We start from the raw sequence: 17,593 nt of genomic DNA, 5'->3' as shown, positions 1-17,593 counted from the left end.
AAGATAAAAGATGAAGTGAAAATTGAGAAAGAGAAAATTTTAAAAATTAAACTCTGTTTGAGGAAGAATCAAATAGAACTTCCAGAAATTAAAAACTATATATATATGTATACATATAACCATTGAAATTATACCCATCCTCTTTGAAGACTTCCTTCTCCTTCTTTGTTATCTTCCCCAAGGCACTGCCCTACAGCCTTCTCCAGAGCTGGCTGTTTTTACTCCCATACCTCTCCGATGTGTCTGAGTATCACTGCCACTCTTTCTCCCTCCTCCCCAGATTTTACCACCCTGCTACCGTTTGCGGTTGGTATCTTCTACTGATTCATAGGTTTCCCCCCTTCATTTAAAAATTATTTTACCTCCTGCTTCCTTGATACTCTCTCCAACACTACTCCTATCTTAATTCATGGTATGTCAGTATCCATGCAGGCAGTACTTCCAGTATCCTCACCTCTTAGTGTTCATTTCTTTCAGTTGCTGAGTTGCATTTCATTGTATGTATATAGCATCATTTGTTTATCCACTTACCTGCCAGTGGATCTTTGGTTTTTTTCCAGTTTTTCACCCATTGTAAATAAACCTGCTATGGACATTCATGTTGGTCTTCACAGTCAGATACAGTGATAAACAGACTCAGAGGTCGTCCACAGATTCCAGCAGGCCCTTGCTCTTCTTTGCTCGGCTTATGGCTGTTTTTTTTTTAAATTGAAGTATAGTTAATTTACAATGTCATGTTAGTTTAGAGTGTACAGCAAAGTGATTCACATATATACCTAAATCTACCTATCTATCTATCCATTCTTTTTCAGATACTTTTCCAGTATAGGTTATTACAAGATATTGAATATGGTTCCCTGTGCTATATAGTAGGTCCTTGTTTTTTACCTATTTTACATATAGCAGTGTGTATCTGTTTAATCCCAAACTCCTAATTTATCCCCACTATCCTCTTTGGTAACCTAAGTTTGTTTTCTGTGTCTGTGAATCTATTACTGTTTTGTAAGTAAGTTCATTTGTATGCCTCTAGCTCTTTGAGAGCTAGTCCTGCTAGCTGGCAGTAGCCCCCAGACCCACCGCAAATGCTCGGTGGTGGACTCACAGCAGGGATAGCTACATAAAGACAGCAGCTTCCCACAGACCTGTCCACAAGCTCCTTCTTTATGATCCCATTGCAATAGCTGGCCATGTTTAGCTTCTCAAGAATTACAGACTTGTCTACTTACACCAGGGCACAGAGCAACTGCTTGTGGCTTTTTCTCTGATCCACTAACTCCACCTTTTAGACTCTCTCCCCAATCATTAAGATCTAAATCCTATAATAAATCCCCTATTCCATAACACCTACGGTGGCTTTGCTTCCCTGACCAATATATGCCCCCAAAGCTGAAATAAACCTTATTTCTTTGGTGTTCATTTCCTTTTCCTTCTTCTTTTTTAAAATGAGAATGATTTTAGCAGCTTGATTTGTGATAGCCTCAAACTGAAAATAGCTCAAGCATCCATCAATAGTAGGAAGGGCAAATAATGTATATTTTATTCATAGAACGAGATGCTACTTAGCAACAAAAAGAATTACTAATATCCTCAGCAACATGGATAAATCTAGCAGACAAATGCCGAGTGAAAGAAGCCAAACAATAAAGAGAACATACTGTATGATTCTACCTATATGAGGTTCAAAATAGAGAAGAGTGATTTATGGTGACGGAAGTTGGGACAGAATGTTCTTGGAATACCCTTTGAAAAGGGCTATGGACTGGGAAGGGACATGAAGATTTTTTCTAGTGCTTGAAATGTTCTATTACTGTGGTCTGGGTGATATTCACAAGGATATATACATATGTTAAAATTTTAGCAAGTTGTTCAATGTTGATTAGTGTACTTTGTATATATGTGGAGAGAGGGAGAGACAGAAAGGGTAGTCTCCTAGTCTCTTGTCTGGACTCAAGCTTGTTTTTAAAAAAAAAATTTTAGGGGGCTTCCCTGGTGGCGCAATGGTTAAGAATCCATCTGCCAATGCAGGGAACAATCAGGGACCAGGGTTCAATCCCTGGTCTGGGAAGATCCCACATGCCGTGGAGCAACTAAGCCCATGTGCCACAACTACTGAGCCTGCAAGCCACAACTATTGAAGCCCGTGCACTCTAGGGCCTGTGCTCCGCAACAAAAGAAGCCACCACAACGAGAAGCCCGCGCACCACAATGAAGACCCAATGCAGCCAAAAAAGAAAAAAAAAAGGCAAATTTTTAATTTGAAATTATTATAGATCCACAGGAAGTTGTACAGATAGTACAGAGAGGTCTCTCGTACTGTTTACTAGATTTCCCTCATTGGTTACATCTTATGGTGTTCATTTCTTCAGAATCATTTCCATCATCATCATTTGGCTGTCCACTACCAGTGGATTTGGAACAGCAGTGTCATTTCTTGAAAAAAAAGTCCAGAAAAGCTTGTTTCATCATTTATCAATAATGGTTAACATTTTTTAAAATACATATTTTAATTCCCTAATTTAGTTAATAACAAATAAGTTATAAAACAACCTTGATTAAAAATTAAAATGATTGTAAAAATAATGAATTATAAAAGTAAGTAAATGCTTACATTTTATCAGATTTTTATACACATTTGTGTTACCCTTGACAACCTAGCCTCAAAATGTCACATATTGTCATATGGTTCTACTGAGCATGCCTAATACTCGGCTCCCTCACATGTGGCGGAAATCTGACAGCTCCTGACAGGTCTAGACCATGCTCACTGAGATACGTCCACAAGTCACACACCTAGATGTAGCAGCAATGTCAAATTGCTATAAAGTTTCTTAGCGCTTACTCAATTTCTTTACTGGTAACAAAGAATATGCAGACAGGGCTGGTCAGTAGACTGATCTAGAACATTGTTAGTTCTGGTGCCAGAGGGGAAAAAAAGGCTCCTGATGGGTTGTGCGAAGTCAATGAAATGCATGGCTGAAGTGACAGGCAAAGCTGTGGTCACTGTTCTACCTCCAAGCTCCCTCTGTTTTTGGAACTTTCTTTCTTTTGAGGATGGCCATTTTAAAGTGCTCTTTTTATGTTTATCCACCATATCTATGTCTTTGTATTTTGGATTGGGGTCTGCATTAGCTCGGTAGTCAGATTGCCTGGGCTCTAATCCTAGCTCTACTAGATCGTAGCTGCATGACCCAGGGCAAGTTACTGCATCCCTCTGGGTCTCTGTTTCCTCACCTTTAAAATGGGAGAGAAAAATAAAGTTATGGTAGAGATTAAATGTGTAAAGCACTTGGAACAGGGTATGGGACATAAGTATCAATGAATACATTATTGTTATTAATGTTATCAGAAGTACTACCCTTAGATATGTTATGTCAAGCCCTTGGAAAATTATCCAAGTGTTAACTTTTTAAAATCTAATTTGAAGGAAAAAGCTGAGAATGTCTCTTCTGTACTAGATTAGGTTTTGCCTTTTCCAGGAGCCAATGAATACTGTTGGTTTAATGGAGGGTGGTGGGCGGAGCTGTGGGAAGCTAAGAACTAAGGACTCTTGGGAATAAGATTACATAGGTTTAATATCCCCAGCTATCTTCAGAATATCAATGTTTGTTTGAAAATTTTGGATACACTCATCTTTATTGACTTTGTTAATTTTTTTTGCAATGCATGATTTAGTAAAATATTAATTTAGACACAAACAAAATAATAAGGTGTAAGAAGGGATGAATGACCTCTGTAATCAGATTGGGCTAACATGAAAATGGAAAGATTTTTGCTGTTGTATCTATCAAGGTAAAATATGTGAACATCAAAGCTAAGAGATGCCTTTTGTTGTGGTGTGGTAATCTTGGTTCCACTCTCCGAGAAATAATAACTATCATTTACCCAATAGCCTCCAAAGTCAAAGACAATCCTTCCTTTGATAGGGTTTTCCCATGCAGTCGCTAGATGTGTTCCTGATAATATCAGAGCTCTGATCTACATACTGTGTTTCTTTTCTGTGTTTCAAGAAGTTGGCACTCATATTCCCTTTGGTTTCCTTGTATCTGTAGCAGTTAATTCTCTTTACTCTAAAATGATAAAAAAAAAATGCCCCCAAGTACTTAGTGTGTTTTTCTGGTGAGATAATAAATCAATGAAGTATCTATGACTTATACCAAGGTTTTCATTTGGTCACTATTCATTTTGCTTGGGTACTTTTCATTTTTCAATGTGGTAGAGCCTATTTAAATACATTTATTATTTTTTAGTCTCTAGCACAGCATAAAACTCTAGCTATTTAATGGGAAGTGGGTCAAAAGAGTTATTCTTTTAAATTATCTATCTATCTATCTATCTATCTATATCTATCTATGTATCTATCTATCTACTAAGGAAAGAATTTGCAATAAAGGTTTAGGGAAATCCTCATGGTGATTTTTGAACTGGAAATTGTAGAAAATGTGTCCAGTTTCCTCATTACTTTTAATTCCCCATAACTTCCAAATGCCTCCTGAAATCTTCCCTCTCTCATCTTCAGGGAGGCTTCGCAGAGTAATTAGGGGAAGACAGAGCCGCCCTATCATATTCCAAGTTCCTACAAAAGCATTGATCTCTTTAGGAGCTTCCTTCTTTTTCCATGGATATTTTGTCTAATACTATTATAGGTTTAAAATACATCTTCATGTCCTGAAGAGTGATTCTCCCAACTATCTCAGAGTTATCTTGGCTCTTCTCAAACATTTATTGTTCCATATAAATATTATTATCAGTTTTTCAAATTCCCCAGAAAATCTAACAGGAAATTGGATTGGGATTGCAGTGAATGTATAGCTTAATGTGGGAGAATTGAAATATTTGGAACAATTTTATAATTGATGATTTGGCAAAAGTTGCCCATAAAAACCATTTGAACATGCTGTCTTTTGGGGAGAGGAAGAAATTTTTAAATTTTCTTTAATATATATTTTTTTTGTTTGTTTTGTGGTACGCGGGCCTCTCAGTGCTGTGGCCTCTCCCGTTGCAGAGCACAGGCTTTTTTTTTTGCCATCCAGCATCTGAAATACCTTCCTTTTGGGGAATTCCTTATTGTTTGAATCTTGGCTAAAGGCAGGACCTGTATTCCATTGTAAGAGTTGAAACAATCAGATATACACTTTCCTCTGCCCTCTAGCATCTAGGACCTGGGAATATGTTTTTGGCTCAGCTCATGGGACCATCGTGCCCAGGATTTTAAGTCTGGAGCCAATAAGCAGAGAATCAAGGACATTCTAGAGAGGTTTTTTTTTGTTTTTGTTTGTTTGTTTGTTTGCACGTGGCAATGGTATGAGAAATAGCATCGAATGTTTAGGAACAACAGTGCCTAGTGGTATCCTGGTGTCCTTTCCAATTATGGCATGATTTACCTTTGGATCCTTTTTTTAAAAAGTTCATTGCTGCATTCAGTGAACTAATATTTTATTTTGGCTATTTGTAGGTATGTTCATAAGAGATATTGGCTGGTAACTTTCCTTGCACTATCCTTTTTTCATTTTTTTTTTAACAAAGCAAAATTATTTTCTGTTGTTTGAACATAGGAACCATGACTAACAAAGTATTCTCTTCAGATCTTCTTTTTCACATTGAATAAATTTTAGTATTCATATTTTTCTAGAAAATTATTCCACTCTGGGAGGAGACGAGTGTGTCCAGGTGGAGGACTGTCCTTATGACTGTATGATTCAAGAGTGGTGGTCACACAGAGGATTAATCCAGCGAGAGTGTCCCCACGCTCTGTGTTCCCTTCTCCTGCCCTGGTCTAGCTTTGTTGCCTCAGCTTCTCCCCTGCCCCACATTGAGGAGAGTCGTGTCTTGATTTGTTGATTTCTGGGTCTTTGGGATTCTACATGGAGAGAGTGCGTATGGGCGATAGGGCAGGAGAGGAGGGAGGAAAGACAAAAGAGAATGAAGCTTCCAAGAAAGAGGAGAGCATCAAGATTCTGAAGCAGTGTCAGCATGTGAGCAAACAAAATCCCTTAATGACAAGGAAGTGTTGCTGTGGGATATGACTCAGACTCTGTTACTGATCTTTGAAAATACAATCAATGACTAGAGTTACTTTTTAACTATTTCTGGTCTTCAGACTTTTTCCTTCGAATGTGCTTAATGTTTAATTTAGCAATATGAGCCCCACCTTACATCCAGGTTACAATTGTATAACCACCCCCTTTATTTGTTCGGGTCATTGACTCTTATCTCTGACTAGTTGATTCTTCTCACCCAGCGGGGAGCTGCCCAGTATTAGGGGGTAGGGAAGCACCTTTAAGGAGCCGAGAGTAGACTGGCTCCTCCTTACTTGGCTGGCACTTTTAAATTTTTATTTGGATGAACTTTCCAGTGAGGCTCAAGAATTCTAACTACTGTAGTTGACTATTGTTGAGTAATTCTTGAAATGTATTTTAATCAGTGTCATGGGAATTTTCAGAATTTATATTTCATTGTTTTTTTTATTTATGTATATGTGGCATTAATTCCTAATTATCCCCAGTATCCTTTTCCCTTTTTGCCTTAATAATAAAATTCCCAATGTTTTAGCTCTCCAGAATAAGGACCACATTGTCCAGCCTCTGTTGCAGCTAGGTGTGGCAAAGGAATTTGAGTGGAAGTTAATATTGTCCTTCTAGGAAATGTCTTTAAAAGGAGAGCACACCCTTCTACAGGCCTTCCTGTCTTTCTGCAGGTTGAAGTGTGGCACAGTGATTGGAGCCAAACAGCCAACTTGGACCATGAAGCACAGAGCCTCCCATTTAGGATGGTGGATAAATGAGATAGACATCTGGATCCTTGATGATTGTGGAGCCACCCTATCAGGCTGGCCTGCCGCACTATGGGCTGCATACATGTGTCAAAAGAGAAATACATTTCTGTCTTTTAAGCTACTGTTATTTGGGTCTTTTGTCACACACAGCCAAAGCTAATCTGAAATGATACATGTATCAGATATGTAACCATATATTGTTTGATGTGTCAAAAAATTACTCTCTAATTTTGTTTTTAATGCACATTCTTTAATCACTGGGAACCCAAAAAAACATGGCATCATAGTTATAGACTAGATAGCTACTTAAGAGTATAAGCTGCAAAGGAGCCAAGGTTATTATCATTAACACTGATGGTGGTCTAACCAGCAGGAGAGTCCAATCTTCTTTATTTTTTAAAATTTATTTTCATTTTTTATACTTGGTTGCGTTGGGTCTTCGTTGCTGCGCGCGGGCTTTCTCTAGTTGCGGTGAGCAGGGGCTACTCTTTGTTGCAGTGCGCGGACTACTCATTGCGGTGGCTTTTCTTGTTGCGGAGCACGGGCTCTAGGCATTTCAGTAGTTGTGGCACGCGGGCTCTAGTAGTTGTGGCTCGCGGACTGTAGAGCACAGGCTCAGTAGTTGTGGCACACGGGCTTAGTTGCTCCACGGCATGTGGGATCTTCCTGGACCAGGGCTTGAACCCCTGCCCCCTGCATTGGCAGGTGGATTCTTAACTACTGCGCCACCAGGGAAGCCCCAGAGAGTCCATTCTTCTAACAGAAACTTAATTTTGTTCAGATACCTACTCACTCCTGTTCAACACAACCTGGGATAAGCAAACTTCACCCCCACTCTAGGGAAGGCCTGGGGAACTAAATGTTATGCCACATCTCTGCTCAGAATCTCTGCTCAGAATTTGGATCATCCAAAGTGGGTTCTATCTCTGGCCTTCCAGTGAAGGGAGCCAATCAACTTCCCTGTTATTGAGGGAAGATAAAATTGGGTTTTCTATGACTTGCAGTTAAAAGCATTTTTGTTGCTGTTGTTTTTTAATTGTAAATTTTTTAACCTTTTTTTAAAATTAATTTTTATTGGAGTATACTTGCTGTACAATGTTGTGTTAGTTTCTATTGTACAGCAAAGTGAATCAGCTATATGTATACATATATCCCCTTTTCTGGGGATTTCCTTCCATTTAGGTCACCACAAAGCATGGAGTAGAGTTCTCTGAGCTATACAGTAGGTTCTCATTAGTTATCTATTTTATACATAGTATCAACAGTGTACATATGTCAATCCCAATCTCCCAATTCATCCCACCCACCACTTTCCCCCCTTGGTATCCATACGTTTGTTCTCTACATCTGTGTCTCTATTTCTTCCCTGCAAACCGGTTCATCTGTACCATTACTCAGATTCCACATATCTGCGTTAATATACAATATTTTTCTCTTTCTGACTTACTTCACACTATATGACAGCCTCTAGTCCATTCATTTGTGTCTACAAATGACCCAATTTTGTTCCTTTTTATGGCTGAGTAATATTCCATTGTATATATGTACTACATCTTCTTTATCCATTCCTCTGTTGATGGACATTTATGTTGCTTCCATGTCCTGGCTATTGTAAATAGTACTGCAATGAACATTGGGGTGCATGTGTCTTTTTGAATTATGGTTTTCTCTGCTTATATGCCCAATAGAGGGATTCATGGGTCATATGGTAGCTCTATTTTTAGTTTTTTAAGGAACTTCCGTACTGTTCTCCACAGTGGCTGTGTCAGTTTACATTCCCACCAACAGTGCAAGAGGGTTCCCTTTTCTCCACACCCTCTCCAGTATTTATTGTTTGTAGATTTTTTGATGACGGCCATTCTTACCGGTGTGAGGTGATACCTCATTGTACTTTTGACTTGCATTTCTCTAATAATTAGTGATGTTGAGCAGCTTTTCATGTGCTTCTTGGCCATCTGTTTGTCTTCTTTGGAGAAATGTCTATTTAGGTCTTCTGCCCATTTTCTGATTGGGTTGTTTGTTTTTTTGATATTGAGCTGCGTGAGCTGTTTGTATATCTTGGAGATTAATCCTTTGTCAGTTGTTTCATTTGCAAATATTTTCTCCCATTCTGAGGGTTGTCTTTTCATCTAGTTTATGGTTTCCTTTGCTGTGCAAAAAGCATTTTAAAGTAATATGGCCACACGGTGGAAATAAACCCTCAGCTGGAGGAGAGAGTACTTGGTTCTATTCCAAGCCTTGCCACCAATTAGCTGTGTGACCATAAGCAAGTCACTTCACCTCTCTGAAACTCAACTTCCTCATCTGAAAAGGTGAGGCTTTTGGACTAGTTCAGTGGTCCTCAATCATGGGTGGCTCTGCTCCCATGAGATATTTGGGGAAATGCGGGGCATTTTTCATTATCACAATAAATGTGAGACACTGCTGACATTGAGTGGGCAGGGAACAGGGATGCCAAATATCTACAATGCTTGGGATGATCCAATACAATGAAAATTTGTCTCACCCAAAATGCCTCTTGAGATACTGTGCTAGATATTCCTCTTATCTCTTACTTCTCTTCTGACTCTGGGTCATTTATTCCTTTCTCTTGATTTCTGCTTTCCTATTCTTTGCCATCCGCTGGTCTCCCTTTGACTGCCTAGACAGAGACTTTATATCCGTGTTTCTCAGTTTTGGTCCCAAGGACAACATGCATCAGAATCACCTTGGGGAACTGCTAAAAATTCAGTTTCATGGGCCCAACCTATGCCCTACTGAATCAGCATCAAGATCCCCAGGTGACTCACATGCAGTCTGTAATTTGCTTTACATGTTTCTGCATGTCACCAGGCCACAAAATGCCAAAAATATAGTAGTTTTCTTAAAAAACTTGAAAATCTTTAAAGTCACTTATAAGGTTTAAAAAAATAAGGTTATCACCCATCTTGGTATTTGAGTTCTTTGCATAAGTTATTTCACTAACCCTCACAGAAACCTAGTGAAAGAAGTCTCCTAAAAAAAAAAAAAAAAAAGAAGTCTCCTATTCCCATTTTACAGGTTAAGGAAAGGGCTTCCTTATCATTACAAGTTAGCAAATGCAAGCGCTGGGACTTGAGCCCAGATGTGCTTGACCCCAAAGCCTGAACTCGCTCCATTATGCTATATAGTCTCTCCATTATGCTATATAGAACTCTCATGGTGTTCTCTGTCTTTGTGATACTGGCTACCAAATAGACACACCAGACAAATGCATGGCTGCTACTTGCAATGATGCTCTGTTCACACCAGTGATGGACATCTATAATACATGTGACAGATGTGTGATTTGATTTATTGTTAACAAAGAAAGATCCAGGTCATAAAATAGTAAGTGTATATAGTATGATCCAATTTGTTAGCTATATTCCAAATGTTAACAGTAGGAGGCATTGCAGAATATATTTTTAAAATGTAACTATATTACACAGTGTGGCATAGATGGCTGGCTAACCCTTCCTTAGCTCAGAGTTATTACTTGGACACAGCTGCCCAATGAAGGATTACATAGCCCAGCCTCCTTTGCATCCAGATCAGGACATATGGCTAATTCTCACCAATGGGATGTGAACAGAAGTGCTGTGTCACTTCTGGGTTGGGTTTTAAGTAATGAGCTGTGCCTTTTTTTGGCTCCCCTCTTCCATCTGTCAGCCAGGTGCAGAGGACTCTAAGGAAACTGGGGCTATTTGACTTGGAAGGTGCCCAGATCCCTGAATGACCGTGGGGAAGAACACCTACTGTCACATGAGCAAGAAACAAGCTTCTGTTGTGCTGTCTTGTGGAAATTTGGGGTTTGTTATGGCACCCTACCTAATACAATTAATGGTGCTACCCTATCTAATACAAGTTATACAGACATCAATAATTATAAAATTTATTTTCTTCTTTTTATAAATGTGTGGTTTAAAAAAATAACAATAACATTTACAGGCTTCAATGCTCTAGTTATAGCAATGAGCATCCTCACTGGTTTTTAACTCTCAAAACTCACATCATCTAAAATATATTGGAGAGATGCATAGAAGAAGGAGTAAAAAGCTGGCAGGGTGACTAGCTGCCTCTTTCCTTTTACATAGAATCAGACCATATATAGAAAGTCATTTAAACATCCTTGAGTTATTACTACACCAAAGGGACAAAGAGGCGTCAAAGATTCCGAATCAACTACCAAAAATTTGTTTTTCGTCGCATTGAGTGGCACCTTATACACAATAAGTATGTATAAACACGGGACAACAGTTTGCAAAGTGCTCTTAAGTCATAAAGAAGAATGGATAAAAGATTTGCCTATCCTTTATCATTATACCTTGTATAAGTAAAGGAAGCTGAGTTTAATACCTAACTGGCTGCAAAGAATCACAGGTTTTTTAAAAGTTGGGCAGTGCCTTGGATTTAATTTCCAGTCAGTTATGCGTCTTATCCAACAGCTCATATGAACTGCAGTAACATAATCCAAAGGCAATTACAAACAAAGCTGGCTTAACCCTGAGGTTTGACAAGAACCATGAAGAGTACACACTGGAAGCATTTTAATAGGTTTAAGATTTCATGAAACATTAAAAAGAAGATGAAGGAAAGGTTGGGAATTGCTTGAGGTAACAGAAGACATCAAACTAGTTTAACTGTTTAGAATGAGAATTAACGCACGAAATGAAAATTTTGTGAGAGGGTTTAGCTCTAAATATAAGAGAATATTTATTTTCATGGACAGTATCAAGGTAAAATGGCGATGACATTTGGTTTCTCATAGTTCCGTGATTACTGTGTTCTCTCCCTTAGTATCTGTATGGGGATGGAAACAGACCTTTGTGGACAGAGACTTGATTTTAAATGGATCCTTCACACTGCCTGGTTATGTCTACATGAAACCAGAATATCTAGATCAGGAGTATAAAGCTTTAAAAATGCCAAATGATGCCAAGGTTTCTGATGTTTCCAAAGATCCAAGCGTTTGTACAGATGTTTCCAAATATGTAGATGCTGACGTCGACAGTTTAGTTGACAAAATTCAGATAAGTGCTGGGACTTTTTATTTTTAGCACAGCTATTTTTAGCACAAGCTTCTATCAGTGTTTAGTAATGGATGATAGGGTAACTGCTTCAAATTCTTGACCCCAGGAAAAGCCCAGGTATTCAGGGAGGCATTTGGAAACGTGCCCATCCCTCCAGGCTTCTTTGGGTACCACTACCCCTGTCCCTTGAAACTTAATAAGTCCTCTAAACATTCCTGAGTTATTCCAGAGAGGTGAAGGCATGTCAAAGCTGTGGGGAACCTGACAAAATGATCTGATGGGCAGCCAAGTGCTGGACATGCAGTAGACACTCAATAAGTACATGAGAAAATGTGGCAATCAGAAGAAAAGGTTCACGGCCTCCTTTTACCACATCTGCCCACTGACGGCATCTGAAGCCACATCTTGATATAGGGGCATTTCCTACGTTCCCGTCTAAAGCCAATTCTTCCACTTCGTACTAGAGCCCATTCACTCTTGCCTACTCAAGATTCTTAACCTACTCTCATCAGGCTTTTTGTTCTGCCCACTCCATCAAATCTGCTGTCATCTGGCGAGGCTGCAGAATCCATATGAACCCATCAGTTCTCCGTCCTCATCCTAACTTGACCTCTTTGTAGCCTTTGACCCATTGGATCACTCCTTCTTCCTTGAGCCTTTCTCTTCACTTGGATTCCAGGACTTCAGACCCTCTAGTTTTCTCTCTACCTTGATGCTGGCTCTTCTCACTCTCCTTTGCTGTTTTTTCCTCTTTCCCCAATCTTTTGAAGGTGGGTTATCATCAGAGTTCAGTCATTGACCTTTTCCTCTTTTCTAGGCAAATGCGTTTTCTTGGCGATTTTACTTAATCTTGTAGTTTAAAAATTATACCTATGACTCCGGAAGTTACATCTTCACCCTAGCCCTGTCTCCCAAACTCCGAATTTTCATCTTTCTAACTGCCTTCTCCATGTCTCCACTTGGATGTCTGACTGATTCCTCAAACTTAGCACTTTCCAAACCCCACACCTGATCTCTATCTCAATGAAAGGCAACTCCGTTCTTCCAGGTGCTCAGGTCAAAAGCCATGGAATAAATCCCTGACTCTTATTCTTCTCACACCCCACAACCAATTCACACCCGTGGGGAAATCCTGCTGGTGTTACCTCCACAACAGGTCCAGAACCTGCCCACGTTGGGCCACCTTCACTACTTCCACATAATCAGAGTCACTATACTCTGTCACTGTGGAGGCCCCTTAACAGACTCCCTGTTTCTACCCTTGACCGATACAGTCTGTTCCAACACAGCAGCCAGTGATTCTTACAACACGGAAGCCACCTCAGGCTGCTACCCTGCTCAGAAGCCCGCAGTAGCTCCCCACTCCATGCAGGGGAAGAGGCCCTGTGTGGCTCCACGTGATCTGCCCCACACCTCTCTTCTGTCACCTCCCCTCTTGCGCCTCTGTCCCCACCAACACTGCCCCTTGCCAGCCTCCGAGGCTCCACCACACTCCTGCTCTGAGCCTTTCTCCCGTTATCTGCTTGTCTGCTCTCTCTTTGCTCAACTGTCACTTTCTCACTGGCGCCTCTTCTGATTACCCTTCTTAAAATTCCAAGCTGAGCCCCCAAATTCCTGAAAATCCTTCCGCTGCCCTGCCTTGTCTTTTTCCATAGCACGCTCATTATCTTCTAAAGTACCGTACACTTATTTCTCTTTCAGCTCTATTATTTATTGTCTGTCTCCTCCTCCCTGCCACTAGGATGTGAGCTCCCACTCAGGCCACGATCTTGGTCTGTTTTGCTCACCGATGTACCCCGAGTGCCGAGAACAGAGCCTGCCACGTGGTGGGCACTCACTAAGGATTTGTTAAGTGAATTGAATCGATGAGTGGAAGAACCATCATCCCAGGCCCAAGCACTTTCTCTCATTTAATCCTCAAAATAGCCACATGACATAAATGTATGTGTTTCCCCCATTTTTCAGATGAGAAGTCTGAGGCACAGAAAATTTCTATCATTTGCCCAAGATCGCATGATGGGAGGGAGGCAGAGCCCAGGTTCGAGCCCAGTCTGCACGTTTGACTTCCCCACTCTCCTTATCCATTCCTGGAGTGAGTGTTAATTGGTGCAGCTCTTCTGGAGGGTAATTCTGCCTATGGATAAACAGCTTTACAAATGTTCATACCCTTTATTTTAGAGAACTGATCACGGAGATGCACAAAGACCTATCAAAACCATTGTTTGTAATGGCAAAGAAGCAAACAAAAAACCAGGAAAGAAGCCAAGCGGTGCATAGCAGGGAACTGATTTTTTTCAAAAATCATGGTACATTCACACAACGGAAAACTACGTAGGCAGCACTAATGATGGTATAGAAGAACGAATGATGAAACGGAAAAACCTTCCCAGCATATGTTAACTATAAACAACAAAGACGACAAAGCAGGATACAAAACTGTATACACATCATCATGCCCCAATTTTGAAAAATTACATCATCTATGCACACACACAGAAAAATGACTCGAAGGGATATACCAAAATGTTAATAATAGTTCTTCCTAATGGTCTGATTATGGGTGATTTTTATTTTCTCTGTAAATTTCTGTGTATCTTTTTATAATAAGAAAACGTCATTTTTAAAAGGAATCTCTGCCTCAACATTAAAATATGCCTATTTATATGCTACATTAATAAATGTTATGAAAAAAAATTCAGCATACCTGAATAGGTGAAATGAAATACTAGATCCCTGTGAAATACCCAAGGGTTCTAAGAAGTTAGATTGTTACAACTGTATTTCATATAGCCGAGACTAAAATAGTTTCATTGTACTGCAATATTCTTATCCAGGTAAACTGTACTCAACCATTTCATTTAAGCCCACTAGATTTGCCAAGTTTTAATAAGGTTTAGTTTTTCTTTTCCTGTCTTTTGGAGATATCCCCCAAATAGGCGTTATATTCTTTTTCTCTTTGAGCACTAGAATCTCTTAATTGGAGAGAAGTATCTCATTCCACAGCACAAAAGTACCGCAAGTTGTTTCAAGAAATTGCAAACAGAACGTTTAGACTGTGTCATCGCATTAAGAAATCTCTGTATTAAGGCACATTCCTAGGCAATTACTTACATGTAACTTTTCTCTTTTAACTCCACTCCTGGAGAATAATCTTTAAAGCCCATCTCGGAAAATGTCACTTGTGGGTTTTTTTGTTTTTTTAATTTTTTCTGATCACAAGCCATTTTAAAAGCTTTCAGAAACCGATATAGTGTGAAAGATTCTGTGGGGGTTTCTTAACATCGAAAATGAGGACAATGCCAGAATGATTAGTTAACTTACTAAACAAAGGAAAAGGACACATTTAGGTTTGCTTGCTGAACAACTGGAAAGATTCAGAAAGGTTAATGTTTCTACATTAATGGTCATGCAATTGGAAGTGACTCTTAAAATAGGTAATTCCTGAAGCCCAGATAGAATCTTAACATTCTTGTGGGTTTAAAGATAAAATGTTTCAAAGGACTGGGATGAATTTATTAAAAGAGAGGCTGCGAAGAGAGTGGAGGGGCTGACAGGAGGGGCCACGCTGGAGAAAGACACAGAGGCACACACACATGTGTACGCACGCACACACCCGACTGTGCACACGGGCCCCCAGCAAACTGGCCTCACTTCTGAGACCTGAATATGAGCTAAACGCCTGCTCAAAAGAGTGTGTTTAGCACACGTCAGCGTAGCCCAAGAGAAGGGGACAGCTACTGAAGAGAGAACAGATGCGCCATCAACCTTGAAACGGAAGACAGGGGCTTCGGCCTGAATGCCACGGCTGGAATAGAGGCTATAAATGAATGGAGAGGTGACTGCCAGCATATCACGCGGCTATAAACAGGGATAAGAGAAGAAAACTAATTCGCTTGGGAGAACCTAGTGGTCCAGTGGTTTTCAGCAAACGCCCGGGCAGGGCTGGAGCCTAATAGCCGCCCACCTCCCACAGCTCTGTTTTCACTCACACGCCCTCAGCACAGTCTTACCTTTTCGGGTGCCGTCAGGGCCACTGCCCTTCTCACCTCAGGCCCCCTTCTGACCCTCCGGCAGAGGTAGAAACGCCTTCCTAGGAGACCCCTCTCCCCGGGGAGGAGTAGGGAGCATCGGGCCAGGCCATCAGGCTTCCTAATCCCGCAAGGGGAGGAAAGGCCCACCTGCGTCCTCTTGGAACAGCCCACGCTGTGGGGCACACAGCCTGTCCACCAGGTACTATCACACCTCTTTTTACTCTCGAGGAAACGAGGTCTATCCTAGCTCATTCAGCTGACAAGCAGCAGCGTCAGGACTTAAAATCAGTTCTGGGGCTTCCCTGGTGGCGCAGTGGTTAACAATCCACCTGCCAATGCAGGGGACACGGGTTCGAGCCCTGGTCCAGGAAGATACCACATGCCGCGGAGCAACTACACCCATGTGCCAAAACTACTGAGCCTGCGCTCTAGAGCCCACGAGACACAACTACTGGGGCCCGTGTGCCTAGAGCCCGTACTCCACAACAAGAGAAGCCACCGCAATGAGAAGCCCATGCACCCCAGCAAAGAGCAGCCCCCGCTCGCTGCAACTAGAGAAAGCCTGCGCGCAGCAACGGAGACCCAACACAGCCAAAATAAATAAATAAATAAATATATTTTTAAAAAAAAATCAGTTTTGCTTTCCTCTAAAACTCAGGTGCTTTTAATCACCCCATGATGCCACATCAGAGTTCTAGTCCTAATGGCAAATCCTTAACAAATGGTGGCAAGAATTTCTGACAGAAGCTGGTTTTAGAAATTCTGGTTGTGCTTTTTCTTTCCCCCCTTCTGTCCATTCATCCTCTCCCTCCTTCTAGTCTTCTCTCTCCCTTTATCTTTTCTTTTTTGTAATCCGAAGAGGCAGCTTTAGCCCACAACTCTTAATATCCAGCCTTCCATCTCTGATCTGGACAGCTGAAGTTTTCTGCCTCCTATATAAGGTGCGGCCTCAGAGCCCTTCCCCTCCCCGTACACCCTCTATCAGCCTGGCTGGCCAACCCCATGTTTGTAGAAGTTCTGTGCCAGGCCCACATTTCCGTGCACCTACTACCTGCTTTCAGAGTATCCGGAATACTGTACCTCTCAGGAAGCAAGGCACATCACCCAGGCTGCCTGCACTATTCCTGCTGTGCCCTTTCTGGATCCTTCTTGCTTGCAACAGGCTAAAATCCCAGGCTTCTCATTTTTCTTTCCCCTGTTGAGAAAGAAAAAGAGAAAGAATGTTCAGGTGGGTGGATGCAGGACATGGACCCTTCCATGTAGGACTCCCCCAGAAAATAATTGAAAATTGAACACATGCTTTAATTTTTTTCCATTTCAAGCCTTGTGTTTTCCAACAGAAGAAAATGTTCTCCATGGAAACAACTACTGGGATAAAATATGGGAGTGAGGGTCATAACAAGCTTGTGGTGAAGAAACGTGAATAGCAGAAAGAACAATCTGGTTCACACCTGGGGCCCAGGCTCTTCAGATGGGCGGAGAGCGGGGAGTGTGGTGCGGGGCCTGGCCGGGCAGGGAGGCCCAGAGGGGGCGGGCCGCCCCCAGGTGTGGGCCTCTCTCTGTTCTCTGGATGCTTATGTGAGGCTGCCTTTTGCTCCAAAATCTTCTGGAACCTAAGAAGAAACAAGATAAAATAAATGGGCTGACCCATAAAATAAATGGGCTGACCCAGGAAAGGTTCAGCCTTTCCTGGGGGCTCTTTTCTGGGGGCTGAGTTTCAGGAAACCCCACCCAGCTGTCCTTACCAATGGTCCCTGGAG

General features: G+C 41.1%; 1 long non-coding RNA gene across 1 annotated transcript; it reads right to left on the bottom strand.

Annotated features, from left to right (window-relative positions):
- Positions 1 to 442: 442 nt before the first annotated feature.
- On the bottom strand, positions 443 to 17,440 carry LOC112400737 (uncharacterized). Its single transcript, XR_003003468.1, has 3 exons — positions 17,285 to 17,440; positions 16,914 to 17,028; positions 443 to 692 (listed from the first exon to the last, which is right to left on the bottom strand). It is a non-coding gene; the product is annotated as an uncharacterized LOC112400737 (long non-coding RNA).
- Between the last annotated feature and the right edge of the window lie 153 nt (positions 17,441 to 17,593).

This window comes from Neophocaena asiaeorientalis, unplaced genomic scaffold, assembly GCF_003031525.2.
Source record: "Neophocaena asiaeorientalis asiaeorientalis breed wild unplaced genomic scaffold, Neophocaena_asiaeorientalis_V1.1 scaffold19, whole genome shotgun sequence".
NCBI lineage: Eukaryota > Metazoa > Chordata > Mammalia > Artiodactyla > Phocoenidae > Neophocaena > Neophocaena asiaeorientalis.
The sequence above is the reverse complement of the archived record's forward strand: the minus strand, read 5'-3'. Positions and strand labels throughout refer to the sequence as shown.